Genomic DNA, 14,631 nt, shown 5'->3' with positions numbered 1-14,631 from the left:
GTCTCGGGGTCCTGGGATAGAGCCCCATTTTAGGCTCCTCTGCTGGATGGGAAGTCTGCTTCTCTTCCCTCTGCCCCTACCCCCACCCGTGCTGTCTCTCTCTCAAATAAAAATATTTTTTTTAAAAGGAAGATAGTTGGGCAGTTTCTTATAAAATAAACATACTCTTACCATATGATCCAACAACTGCACTCAATATTTACCTAAGTTGAACACTTAACGTCTTCACAAAAACCTTTCCACGAATATTGATAGCGGCTTTATTTGTAATTGCCAAAACTTGAAAGTGACCAACATGTCCTTCAGTAGGTGAACTGATAAAGTGTGGGCCATCCAGACAATGGAATATTATTCAGAACTAAAAAGAAAAAAGAGCTATCAGGCCATGAAAAGACATGGATGATATGCATTTCAGTGAACAGTCAATCTGAAAGGGCTACGTATACTGTATGATTCCAACTATCAGACATTCTGGAAAAGGCAAAACCATGGAGACAGTAAAAGGCTCAGGGGTTGGAGAGGGAGGGATGAATAGGCAAAACACAGGGGATTTTTAGGGCAGTGAAACCACCCCCTATGATACTATGATGATGGATACTTGTTAATATACATTTGCCCAAACTCACACAATGTCCAACACCAAGAGGAGACCCTAGTGATCTCCTACAGACTTTAGGTGATAATGTGCCACAGTGGGTTCATCCATGGTCACAAACACAGCACTCTGGTGGAGAGCGTTGATAATGGAGAAGGCTGTGTGGGAGCATGGAAGTAGGGGTATATGGGAAACCTCTGTACTTCCCCTGCACTTGTGCCGTGAACCTAACTGTTCCAAAAATCAGTCCTAATAAAATTAGCAAATTGAAAATACATTGACTAGCCCCTAGAAATGGCTTGCATCTTTTTTATATTAATTTTGCTATTAAGATGCAACACACACAAATATAAATAGGACTGCACTTGTCCTGCCTCTTCTAGGCAACCACTGTGATGGGCTGTTATTTTGTTTTTTTTTTAAGCTACTATTTCCTTTGCCATTTCTTTCAAGTCTCTAAACAAGATGCTTCATGCTTATCTGTGCAAGAATGGAAGAAGCCTCCCTGTTGCCCATGTTGAGGAACCTTCTTGCCACCCTACACTCTTCATGAGGTGCCACATGCTTCTCCCAGTCTGTCCTGTCTCCCCTCAGTGTTCCTTTGTCACCTCCTCCTGACCTTCCCATGCACCTTCTCTTCCTGCTTAGAGAGGTCCTTTGCACCACCCGTAGCACAACACGCTGGGCCATGTTTGTGATGTGCATGTTTTTTCTTCCCAATGCCAACAAGCAATTCTCTGACACCAGCTGGGAGTCTGACAATTCAATTCTGACACTGTCTACCTGGAGACAGCATCGGGTCCCACAGGTGAAAGGTTCAGTCCCACAAGACTGTTCCTGCCCCTCCAATGCCACTCTCAAATCACTGGTACTTCTGACTAAGCTATGATCAGAGGTTCCAACGACCCCATCCTTGGGTATGATGAGTTTGCTAGAGTGATTCAGAGAACTCAGAGAAATATTTTACTCACTTGGTTACTGGTTGATTATAAAAGGATGTAACTCAGGAACAGCCAGATGGAAGGGGTGCATGGGGAAAGGCATGGGGGAAGGGTACTGCTCTCCTTGGACCACCAACTCAGAGGCCCTTCAGACCCCATTCTTTGAGTTTATCTGGAGGGTTCCTTACAGGCACACAGTTGCTCGTCTCTGGGTTACCTGGGGGCTTTTCCAAAAGTCATCATATGGACATAAAGGTACTTTTACCATTCTTGATGCTTAGGAAATTCCAAGGACTTTAGGATCTGTTTGCCAGGACTCGAACTAAGACCAGTTATATATTCCTTATTAAATCACAATATCACAGTGCTGTCCCCATGCTATTCATTCTCCCTGGAAAGCTCTTTTTCTCCCCTTCCTGCCTGGCTTTTCACTTCTGCCCTTAACCAGCTGACACACCAAAGGGCACCTCCCTCGGCTCCACGGCCTTTTACACAGACCTCTGGGATGCCACAGCGTCTGCAGAGACCCCTTCTCCAGCCTGTTCCCCCAGAGCCTGCCTGATTCCCGACATAGATCAGGACCCCCATCTGGGTCAGCCCAGCACGCACCTGGCAAGAGAGAAGCTTTGGGGAAGAGGTGAACTGCTTTCTGAATGAAGCATGTGAGTCCCAACCAACCAACCAACAAACCCCTCAGAATCACTTACTGGAGCAGAGTCCAGAACCCACACTCCGTGAAGTAAGGGCACCTACTGTTAGGAGTTCAGGACATTTCTAGTAACTATAGCTAGTGTTTCCTGAGGTTTTACTGATGTGGTTTCAGGGGGCGTCTGTGACCCAGCGGCCAAGAAAGACTTCTTGAGATGTTTTTGGTGCAAAAGGGGTGTGTGTGTTTTTTTTTTTTTTTTTAAAGATTTTATTTATTTATTCATGAGAGACACATAGAGGCAGAGGGAGAAGCAGGCTCACTGTGGGGAGCCCAATGTGAGATTTGATCCCAGGACCCCAGGATCACGATCAGAGTCAAAGGCAGATGCTCAACCACTGAGCCACCCAGGTGCCCCCCGCCCGGTGCACCCCAAAAAGGATGGTTTTATTAAAGCACGAGAACAGGACCCGTGGGTAGGAGGAGCTGCCCTGGAGTTGTGAGGAGTGGCGGATTCTATACTTTGGAGTGGAGGGAAGTAAAGACAAAGGAAGTTTCTGGAAGGATTGTCCTATGTTAAAGGAGACTTACAGGATCCTGGCGGGGGCGGGGAAGGGAGTGGTTAATATTAAGATAAGGTCACCTTAAAAAAAAAAAAAGATAAGGTCACCTTTTGCCTCTAGTGAAGTATTAGCATCATCACTGAGCTCCTTGAGGAAGGCCATTCTGCCTCTCCCAAGTGCTTGTCAATGGGCTGCAAGTCATGAGATTTAATTTTATCTACATTTCTTTTGCTTTGTTTTCCACATAACTCCCCCCTTGAATAATTTTGACCCTTAAATCTTTAAGATTGCTGAGGGAGGAAGGTCTTCCCTCTCCTAACTTCCTCCTGCTGAATCAGGGCGTAGAGATGTCCCTCTCTTTGGGTCCCCATTGGGCTGCTATACGAGGAGTTATGAAAGGCAGAGGCCACTGAATCCATTCCAGTCCAGGAGTTTAACCAGCCATTAAAGGACGGAGAAGGATCATTTAAAGTGCCACGGTGAGTGTTCATGTCACTTAGAAACCCAGAAATGTTATTGTGGTAATCTGGAATGTGTACACAGCATTTTGTTTTTAATGATAGGACATGTTCCTTCTCTTCTTTGTGCAGCAGTTAAAGCATCTAATGCTGTAAAACTGCTTCATGCATTTGTGTTTCTTCAGTATTTAATAGGGAAATGCTATTTTGAGTGTCATTTAGGGCTTTGACTGTGTCCTTGTGAAGTTTCCATGTGCCAAACGACATCCTCCAGTCCTGAAGAGGGAATAAGAATGGATGCTCGGTGGTCATATCAGTGAAACATGGAACATGTCCACCATTGTTTTAAATTTGGAAGGTTGGCTGGGTGTAGTGGTTTTAAAAACGCATCTGTGCTCCTGGCAAAACCCAGAGTACAGCACCCAATCCAGCCTGGGGGAAGCCATGGCCACAAGTTAGAGGTGGATCTGGTTAAAGGTGGCTGTTGTATGCATGGCTAAAGCCTCTATTTATAGTTTTACATCAATAGAGGTGGCTCCTAGGACAAATATGGCTATGGGATAATACCATCAAGAAGCCCTCTTTGTTTGAGGTATAGCCTCAACAATATCCTAATTACAAAGAATCACTGGAAAATGCAAGGAGACTTGTCTGGGAATATGGACATCCCCAAGTGCATCATCCAATCCAATCATAAGGAAAGTGGGGCTACCCACTTTCCACAAGTCCATAGTTAATCTCATGGAGTGAGATATGCTCCAACTTTTATTTTATTTTCATTTAACATTTATTTGTTTATTTATTTGAGAGAGAGAGAGAGAGAGAGAGCATGCAGAGGTGGGGGTGGGGGCAGAGGGAGAGGGAGAGAGAATCTCAAGCAGAGATTATCTGAGGGCTTGATCCCAGAACTCTGAGGTTATGACCTGAGCCAAAATCAAGAGTCGGCCACCTAATCAATGAGCCTCCTGGGCACCACATACGCTCTGGCTTTTATGGTCTTCCCAGCCATGTAGAATTGGTCAGGGTGTAGCTGAGGTATACAATTGGTGGGGAATTCATCCCATTTTCCAGCTGTTCAAATAATGAAATGCCCATGGGGTCCTGTTATTATTCCCACAGAATAATAAGCATGAAAACTATCTGTATATGAGCTATTCCTCTGAAGTTTACCTTAAGTTGTCTAGCTTAGGCAAACAAACATTCAAAGACAATCAGAGCTAGAATTTAACATCTTAAAGATGCATTATTGAAATAATTTTTTCCTCTCTAAAATCACCCTTATTTCCAGAGATAGCCAAGCTGAGACTAATTTGTTTGTAAAGCAAGGCCAATTTGAACAAACTCGGCCTAATTATTTGCATAAGCTCAGCAAGAATAGTGACTGATCGCATAGATCTTTCAAAATCTGCTTTGCTGGAACTTCTCATAAAGAACCTCAATTGAACTTTCAGTAGCCTCTTTAGGTCAGAAACCAAGCCAACCCTTGCCATCAGACATGCCTGCAATACCCATAGATTTGGCCGCATTCTTCTTCTTGAGGTCCCCGAATATCCTGAGGTTCCTGTACCTGCCAGGAAGTGACATTCTTTACTCACCAGGTAAGCCTGCTGGGAGTTCTGAGCAAGGTATCAGGTCAACATTTCCAAGGGGCTTTATTGGCTCTATGTTTCATAAAATCAGCCTCAATTCCTTACAACTGTCTGGTCATATCTGAGTGCATGTCTCTCAAATACAACTTTCCAGTCAAAGCCTTGGTAAAAATAACCAATGTTTCCAATGGTGTCCTGTTACAAGGAGAACAGATTCTCATTGAAAGAATACTTACTGAGACCTTTTGAATTTCAGAGGGTTCAGGCAGAGAGAAGTGCTAAAATTTGTTCACAAATGAATACTTTACCACATTTCCATAAATCATGGATATCTTAAGAAGTTTCCTTAATCTGGAAGAGCAAATATTAGGAGAACCAGCAATGTTTCAAATGAGTCATGAAACTGTAATCATCCTCTTCTGTTCACTTAGTCCCATGGTACTATTTCTTGTTCAGTTTAAATGTAGTTTTTTCATTAGTTCTGGAAATTTTCACCCATTTCGGTTTTATGATCTTAAAGATGTCAGATACTTGTATTTATCAAAAGCCCTTTTTATAAATCTCCTTGAAGAAAAACTCATTTTGCAAGAGCATCAGAACAGTAAGTATAAATGACAAAGAACTCAGAAATGTACACATTTCATTTGCCTTGTTCTGCACGTCATTACTACGTTTGGGGCCAAATGAGGTAGTGCTTCTCAGGGCGCGATCCTGTAGCAGGATGTCTTTTGCTTTGGTCCTTACAGTTCTTGGTCACACCACTTCAAAGAATGAAGAGATAGACTGGACAAAGGATGGTGGGCAGCAAAACAAAGTGTACTGAGTGATAGTACAAAGCTCCCAAAGAGGGAGGGCCCCAAGAGGGTGGCCCATGTGGTGTTTAAATCTAGGGGTTTTTGTGGGCTCTTTGGTGTGGGCTGTTTCAATCTGATTAACTCTCCCTGCACCTGTCACCCAATCAGATTCTTGTCCACGCACTCCTCTACCTATCAGGTCCTTGTTCATGTATGAAAGAGTGGAGGGCTCCTTCCAGGGTGGTGTTTTGCAGCCTTGGGGAGCAAGAGGGTTGGTGACTGCCACTGCGTTAAGGAGTGCTGGTTAGCCACAGGCCACCACCAGATCAAGCTCTGTTTAGATATCCCACGGGCTGTTGAGCTGACCCCTGGGCCTGGATTAGGACGCCTGAAACCATTCCCTCCTTCTTGTCATATACAAGTTCCAAGTCCTCCCCCTAGGAAGACTTAAAGCTGGGACCCCGAGAAAAGCCTAGAATAAGAGGATGGGGCCTTTTTCCTTTTAAGGGTGAATTCCTCTTAGGACCAGGAGGCCCCGATATCCCTGCCTGCCTTTCTTCTGACTATCCTCTATTAACTACACAAGTTGCAGGCCTGGGTAAGGAAAAGTACTCCTGCAATGGGCCTTATTGCATCTCAGAGCCGGAGCAGGCCACATTGGGATAGTAGGTGATGTTGCTCTTGTGTGGTGGGGGGTGGGTGTCTCAATGCACTTTGACTGGGCAAGGGTCATAATATCACACATATTATATATATATTTTTTCTTTTCCTTTTTAAAATAATCTATATGCCCACTGTGAGGGTCAAACTCACGACCCTGAAATCAAGAGTCGCACGCTCTGTCACCTGAGCCACCCAGGCACTGGGGTGATGATATCGCAGTTTTGGGATTAGTGGGCATCTGAGGTGAAAATTCAAAAGTGGGATTTAAAGAGTTTTGGGTGGGACGCCTGGGTGGCTCAGTAGTTGAGTGTCTGCCTTCCGCTCAGGGTATTATCCTAGAGTCCTGGGATAGAGTCCTGTATCAGGCTCCTGGTGGGGAGCCTACTTATCTCTCTGCCTATGTCTCTGCCTCTCTCTGTGTGTCTCTCATAAATAAACATATTCTTTAAAAAATAAAAAAATAAAGAGTTTGGGGTGTAAATGTCGCTTGAGGCTTTCTGTTAAAAAGAGCTGTTGAGTGTTTCTGGGAAGTCCTTATAGTGAACAATAAAGTTACTTGCAGCTTCTATCTTTCTGGGCCAGAGTCTCGAGGGTAGAGATAAGTGATGTTGATGCAAGTGGCCATATCATCTTCATCAAGCCGTGTGAGAGCAGGCCGCGGGAAGGGACTGGGAGACACAGGTGAATCCAACAACCATGCTCATGGATGATGAGGCTCTGGAAGGGGAGAAACTGGGTCAACCACATGCTACCATTTATAGTTGCTTCACTCTGGGCAAAAAACTGTGACCTGGCTTGGCCTCAGTTTCATCTAAAATGGGAATAATGGCCCGATGCTTAGTCACTGTATTCACGTTGGCCTTTCTTGTGTTATCTAAACGACACTGAAGATTCTACTCCCAGCCCCGCTCGACACAGCCAGTTCCATCTTTCCCAGGCCCTGGGCCCAGCAGTCCTGGTGGCCCTTGGGAGGGTAGAATATTGGGCAGCCCCAGCTTATGAAGCATTTGAGACATTCCTCATGACTATTTTGCCAGAGGTGGGAGGAAACCCTCCCTTCTAATCCCTTCGGTAGCTTTTCTTCTTCCTGGCAGACAGTGGGTCCCTGGGCTTGTCTGGGCCCAAGGCACTGGGGAGAAGGTGGCCTCCCTGCAGCCGGTGCTGCTTCTCGCCCCACCAGCCCTGGAGGAAAAGCAGAAGGCAAGGATGTGAGAGCGGGGAGTCAGAGCAGGCGCTGAGTGCTGTCTGACGTTGGCCAACCACCACCACCACCAGGTAAGAGCCCTGGGGACTCTGCACACAAGGCCAGAGGGTAAGTCTGCTCTGGTGGGACACAGATCTGGGAAGTCTCAGGGCTGGGCGTCCACACAGCAGGGCTTCTCAGATGGTAGGGAGAGCTGGAACCACCTGGGGTTCTGGTTAAAATGTAGGTTCTTAACAGGTCTGGGGTGGAGGCTGAGAGTCTGCATTTCTGGCAAGCTCCCAGGTGATGGGGCTGTTGCCTGTCCATAAACCAGCAAGAACTAGAAGGAAACTGTGATTCTGGGAGCTCTGAGAGTGTGGACTGGTGCTTGCAGGGTTTGGCTTTGAGGGGAACTGGAGTGGCTGGGCAGCCCCTGTAGAGCTGCTGGCTTCTTCCTCAAGATCTCAGGTTGGTAAGATGCGTTATGTGGCCCTGGGGTGTCATATGGTGCTAGATCCCATGGGGCTGCTGTATGCCTTCGACAAAGGAGTGGACTGGACTGGGGGTGTGTGTTGATTTTTAGCCTTTGCTGATATCTGTGATGCTCCCACCGAGGCCTGTTTCAAACGATGTAGGAGAAACGTGCCTCGGTGGAAAACCATGTATTACCACAGCACACTTCCTGATTCCACAGGGCTCTGCCCCTATACTGCCTTTGAGTTTACAATTCTGCAAGTTGTCAACAACGATGCTAGCACAAAATAATTGTCTATAGACACCAAATGAATGCTGTCAGGGGACTTTCCCTGACTGTCTGTCCTCCCTGGAAGTCGCTTAAAACCACTTGCAAATCCCTTTCGACATTCCGGATCTATAAAATGTGTCTGCTCTTTGGATTCTCTTTCAAACCAGTCATAACATCTGCCTGGATCCCTCAATCACGAGTTAAAAACCTTTAACACGTGCTTCTTTTTGATTTGTACAAGAATCGTAATTTTTAACTTTTTTTGGGGGGGACTATCTTTATTAACATGTGGTCACTAGACACAGAAAGATGTGCAGTAGCTCTCAGATCATTAGAGGATGTCTCAGTATTCTTTTATTAAGGTGAAGTTCACACAACATGAAATTAGCCTTTGTAAAGTGTACAATTCTGCACCGTGCGGTATAACTTCAACTAGTTCTAAAACATTTTCATCTCTTCCAAAGGAAATCCCATACCCATTAAGCGGTCCCTCTCCACTTTCCTCTCCCCCTGGCCCCTGGCAACCACTAATCTGTTTTCTGTCTCTATGGATTTACCTATTCAGGATTTCTCATATAAACGGAATCATGCAATATGGACCTTTTTGTGCCTGGTTCTTTCACTTAGCAGGAGGTTTCAGAGGCTCACGCGGCATTGTAGCAGTACTTCATTCCTTTTTATAGCTGCATAATTGATTGTGTGTGTATGTCACTATTTGCTTATCCATCCATCCATCGATGGACATTTGGGCTGATTCCACTTCTGGCTATTGTGAATAAGTGTTGCTATGAACATGTGTATATGTCTATTTGCTTGAGTACCTGCTTTTAATTCTTTTGGGCCTATATCTAGGAGTAGAATTGCCGAGTCATAAAGTAATTCTGCATTCAACTTTTGGAGGAAACATCAGACTGTTTTCCAGAGCAGCTGCACCATTTCACATTCCCACCAGCGATGTTCCAGTTTCTCCAGAGCCTTGCCTACAAGGATGAACCGCACGGATGACCTGTGTGGACGCTCTGCTAAGGGCAATGAGCCAGTCACAGAAAGACAGGTACTGTATGATTCCACGTATATGAGGTAACTAAAGTGGGTGGATTCACAGAAAGAAAAAGATGAGTGATGGTTGCCAGAGCTGGGGGAGAGGGAGAAATGGGGAGTTGCCAGGTAGTAGACATAGAGCCTTCATCTTGCAAAGTGAGAAAGTTCAGGAGCTCAGTTGCACAACAATGTGGATATATGTAATGCCAGTGAACTGTATGCCTAAAAATAGGAAGCTTTGTTGTGTTTGTTGTGTTTGTTTTTTATGACAGTTAAAAACAAAGAGTTGTCTACCTAAGGTAATGTGTAACCGAGAGAGGCCACTTGGGTCCCCAGGGAGCCTCGTGACACCCCCCCCCCCTTGGCTTGCACGCTTTCTGTCCATGGTTCTTGGGGGACACACCTGTTTGTGTATGTACACTTTGATAAGCAAGGTCAAACTCTATTCTTGGAAGGACACAGGGGAACCTTGTAAAGTGTCTGAAGTTTACTCACCAGGCGTGTCAGAGCGTGATGGGCAGCCTTCCTGTCCTTGGGATACCTGATAGCATCTTGAGCCAGGTTAAGTGTCAGAACTCCTAACTGGCCTAAGGAGCAAGAAAGTTAGCTTGGATCAGATAATGTCTTCTCCATCCTCCTTCTACCCACCATGCTGAGTTGAGTTCTGATGGCCAGGTGGCAGGCCTCAGTGGTGTTTGGTTGGCCCCACTGAGCCCTGGGCTTGAAAAGTTTTATGTCAATAGACCAGACCCCCTCTGCCTCCCTCACTGCACCAGGAGCACTGCCTGTGCAAAGCCAGAGTGCAAGGCACACCTGGATAGCTGGGTGCATGCTAGGACCTGTTAATCACTCCTTCCTTATCTAAACCTGGATGGAGATGACCCATTCCCTTCCCACCCCTCCCTCCAATCCTGCCTACAGGCAGCACGGGGGTAGGCAGCCTCATTTTGTGCCCTCTGAGGCACATGCAGGCATTTCTTTTTCTTTTTCTTTTTTTATAAGATTTTATTTACTTATTCATGAGAGACACACAGAGAGAGGCAGAGACACAGGCAGAGGGAGAAGTAAGCTCACCCAAGGGGAGCCCAACGCGGGACTCCATCCTGGGATTCTGGGATCACGCCCTGAACCAAAGGCAGACACTCAACCACTGAACCACCAAGGCGTCCCTATGCAGGCATTTCTACTATCACGCCATACACATATTCCTAAAGAACCCCGATGTTCTACCATGTGGCACATATAAATAATAGGGTTTATGAGGGGAAAAAGGGTTGGGACAGACCCACTCAAATCTCATGCAATTTTTAAATCTGAACACAAAACCAAATCCAGTCCTAATGAAAACAGCAGCCTGGGTAAACCTCCACTGACATTTGAACCCAGCATTAGAGAGGTTCCATTTTTCCTTTATGACAAAGGTCTTTAGGCCTCTCACTTCCAATAGAGAGCTGTTTCATCAAAATTTAAAATCTGATTTTGGGAAATCCCAGGGTGGCTCAGCGGTTTAGCGCCTGCCTTCAGCCCAGGACGTGATCCTGGAGTCCCGGGATTGAGTCCCACATCAGGTCCCTGCATGGAGCCTGCTTCTCCCTCTGCCTGTGTCTCTGCCTCTTTCTCTGTGTCTCTCATGAATAAATAAATAAAATCTTTTTTAAAAAAAAAAAGAAGCTGTAAGGACATTTTCATTCATATATGTATATATATTTGTTTTCATTGAAAACAGCCAAAGTCAAATTTTATTCATGAGAGACACACAGAGAGGCAGAGACATAGGCAGAGGGAGAAGCCGGCTCCCTATGGGGAGCCTCGCTCCCAGGACCTCAAGATCACAACCTGAGCCAAAGGCAGACGCTCAACCACTGAGCCAACCAGGTGTCCCTGTCCTCACAGCTTCTAAATGGATTTTCTTACATGGGAAGTCCAGGTAGGTAGTCTGGGGCTGGACTAGCACTCCACAGGGTAAGGGGTGCAAGCTCCTTCCACCTTGTGGCATTATCTTATGTAGCTTTGATCTTATGGTCCAAGCTGGTGGCATCTGGATTCCAGGCAGCAGGAAAGAGAAAGGGATAAAGAAAGCAAGGTTCCTAGAAGCCACCAGGTCACAACACCTTTGTGAAATACAGAGCTTCATCATATGTCCATGCCAACTGCAAGGGCCATAGGGAAACGCAGTCTTTATTTTGGGCAGCCAGAGGTCCTTCCCCACATTCTATTACTGTTGAAGAGGACTGAGATTAATCGATTTGGGGATGGGCTGGGGGAGCTACAGCAGTCTGTTCAAAATAAGTCTGCAGCAAAACTTGAAGAGTCCAGACCATTGCTAGTAGAGGTGAGACCAGCAGGGACCCAAAGTCCCAATATCATTGTCTGGTCTCAAAACAGCCCAGGGATTTGCCTGCCTGCCTTCTGGTGCCAATTCAACATTTTACATTTTTGTTAAATTTTCCTATAGAAACTTGTAATTCTGAAAAGCTTCATTTCCAGGAAGATCATTTTGATTCTTTATTACAACAGCAATATAGAAGTCCTCTTATTCCTCCTCCCCTCATCCTGTCTGTCACCAAATTTTATCAGTTTTGCAACTAAATATTTCTGGGATGTATTTACTTCTCTAACCTCTTCCACCACACTGCACCAGGCCATGGCCACCCTTCACGGGTTGTACAGCAAAGGAGCTGCTCCCTCTCCTCTTCCCCAAATCCATTAATCTTCTGTTCCCTCCAGGTTTCAACGTAGCCACCATGAATTTGGAGAAACACAAATGTGATCATTCTCCAAAACTCTTAATGCCTTCTCTCTGCTATCCTAAGTCAAAAATCAAGCTCCTTAACTCACGTGGTCTGCAAGTGCTAAATCTAGTCTGGCCTTGCCCACCCTCCAGCCTCCTCCCTCCACCCTTCCTCTCAGCTCCTCAGACACACTGACCTTGCAATTTCTTGAGGGCATCACTCAACCACAGGCCTTGGCACATATTGTTCCTGTCTGGAAGGCTCTGTCCACCAACCCCTCCCGACCTACCCCCTTTGCCTCTGTAAGCTCTTTTCATCCTTCCTTCCTGTCACAGCTCAAGCTCACATTGTTAAGAACCTTTCCTTGACCAGCCCTCCACCCCACCTTTAGAGCTCTTTTATAGATACAAATTCATCAAATTCATCAATGCCGTTATTTGACTATGCTGTGTCCTCAACTAGAGTCTAAGCCTCCTGAGGCTGAAGGCGATTTTTATTTTTGAACCCTGTTGCATTCCCCTTCTAGTATCACAGTAGGCTCAGTAAATTTAAACGTAGGGGCACCTGGGTGGCTCAATTGGTTAAGCATCCAGACTCTCGATTTCTCAGGGTCCTGAGATCAAGCCTCAGGTCAGGCTCGGTGCTCAGTGGGGAGTCTGCTTGAGATTCTCTCCCTCAGCCCCTCCTCCCACTCATGCTCTCACTCTCTTTAAAATAAGTAAATCTTTAAATAAATAAATAAATAAATGTATGTATGTATGTATGTATGTATGTATGTAAACATACACTAGGGTTAAAATCATCTGTGATTTCACATCCCAAAATAACTAACCAGTCAGATTCTGATATGTCTTCTAAATTTGTGTGCTAACATACTTACATTTTATGTTAGTAAAAACAATTTGGGAGTTGAGATCTGGGACCCAAATCCTCACAGCAGAGTCCCCGGCAAGCACTTTAGCGTCATGAGAGGTTAGAGGGGACCTAATATATGGCCCTCTGGAGAAGGAGGAAAATTGGCTTTGGGTCCTTCTCTCCCTCAATGATAAAATCCTAATATAATTTCCCCATGATGAACCAAACTGTATGGAAGATGGGGAAGAGAGTCAGGAGGGCCCTGCCTGTACCAAATATCCTGCAAGTATCCACTTTTCCTTTAAGAGTGGTTCCTTGGCTCTGATAGAAGTAGCTCCAAAACGCATACAGTTTCCTGGAAATATTTGTACGTGATCCTGGGACACGCCTCAGCCTGTCCTTGGGTTGATCAGTGTTGTTCATTACTGTCATTTTAAACCACAAGGCAAAAATAGGCTTCCATTGGCAGATTCCTCTCCTAGTCGGGACTGGGGCTGGTCAGGGAAGGCCAGGCCCAGAGGACGGAGTCTGAGGACCCCCCCCCCCACTACACGCAGAGACCACTTGCAGGGGGAGGGCACAGGCCATACATCCCCAGTCAGCCTGCCAGGAGTATACCTCCTCCAATGGGCTATTCCTCCATTTGAGCACCCAGATCCCAGGAGCCCAAGGGCCCCTCCACGGGCCCAACAGCAGCCAGAGACCCTAGGCTGCTGGGTCTGGTCCTAGAGTGGGAGTGACCAAGCAGGGACACAGAGCACCTGCAGGGGGTGCAGTCTGGAGCCCTTGGGTGCTTCCCCTGATGGTCCCGGTGGCAGGGGCCCAGGCAAGGGGCTGGGACCGCTGGAGCTGCTGTGGGTCTGTGCCCCCTTGGCCGGCCACACTGGGGCACTGGTGACACACGGCCATGCCCATGATGCCCAGTATCCACAGAAGCCAGGGCAGGAGGGCCCGAGCATGACCCAGGACTGCCAACCAAGGCTGATTCTTTTTGTTTGCACAACTTGTATCTTCCCTTCACTTTCCCATCCTCCTCCCCAACTAAAGTGCATTTTTGGGGAGAATTTTTCAAAACTCTGAAATAACTGGGAACCTCTGGTCTTGCCAAACCTTCACCGGGCATCATACTATGACACAGGGAACAGACAGGGAATCAGCTGGTGGGGGTGGAAATGGCCAATCCTCTCTTGTGAGAGGGGCAGGGGGCCCCCAACTCACACACAGAGACTCTCAGCCACCCTCCTCACAGTCCCCCTCATACAGGAACCTGGTTACAATTCCCAAGTTTGCTACTGAGGGAGGAACAGCGCCTGGCACACTGCGGGCTCCCCATTAACTTCTCCTTGTGAGGGAGGAATGGCTGAAGTAATTGGATTTCTGCCACAGCAAATAAAACAGGAAATATATCCTGTGAAGATGAAAGCCTGTGGGCCTTGTGGGACTCTGCTCTGGATTTTGGCCCCTTGACCCGGGGGTGCCCCATGGTGGCTGAACACGTGCTGAGCATAAGGAGCCTGGCTGTGGCCTGGGCATGCATGGAGGACCCAAACCAGCAGCCGTGACTCACTTTCCCTGCCCTGTAGATAAAGACATCCAGACTAACTACTGCCTTTACAGTAGGGATGATTACACATAAAATCACATCTTTAGGCCACTTGGTTCTTCCAAAGGAAAATAAAGTCTCTGAGCAAGTGTGGCATGGTTATTTGAGCAAAAGCTGCCTCTCGGAAGGATTTGCTGCAAGCTTCTTGGCAGGGACCACTTCTGAGAAACCTCTGGTGACCCTAACTCTTGCCCTCGGGTTACCTGCTATGGTGTGGGGCCAG

The sequence above is a fragment of the Vulpes vulpes genome, chromosome 12 (assembly GCF_048418805.1).
Source record: "Vulpes vulpes isolate BD-2025 chromosome 12, VulVul3, whole genome shotgun sequence".
Taxonomy (NCBI): domain Eukaryota; kingdom Metazoa; phylum Chordata; class Mammalia; order Carnivora; family Canidae; genus Vulpes; species Vulpes vulpes.
The sequence above is the reverse complement of the archived record's forward strand: the minus strand, read 5'-3'. Positions refer to the sequence as shown.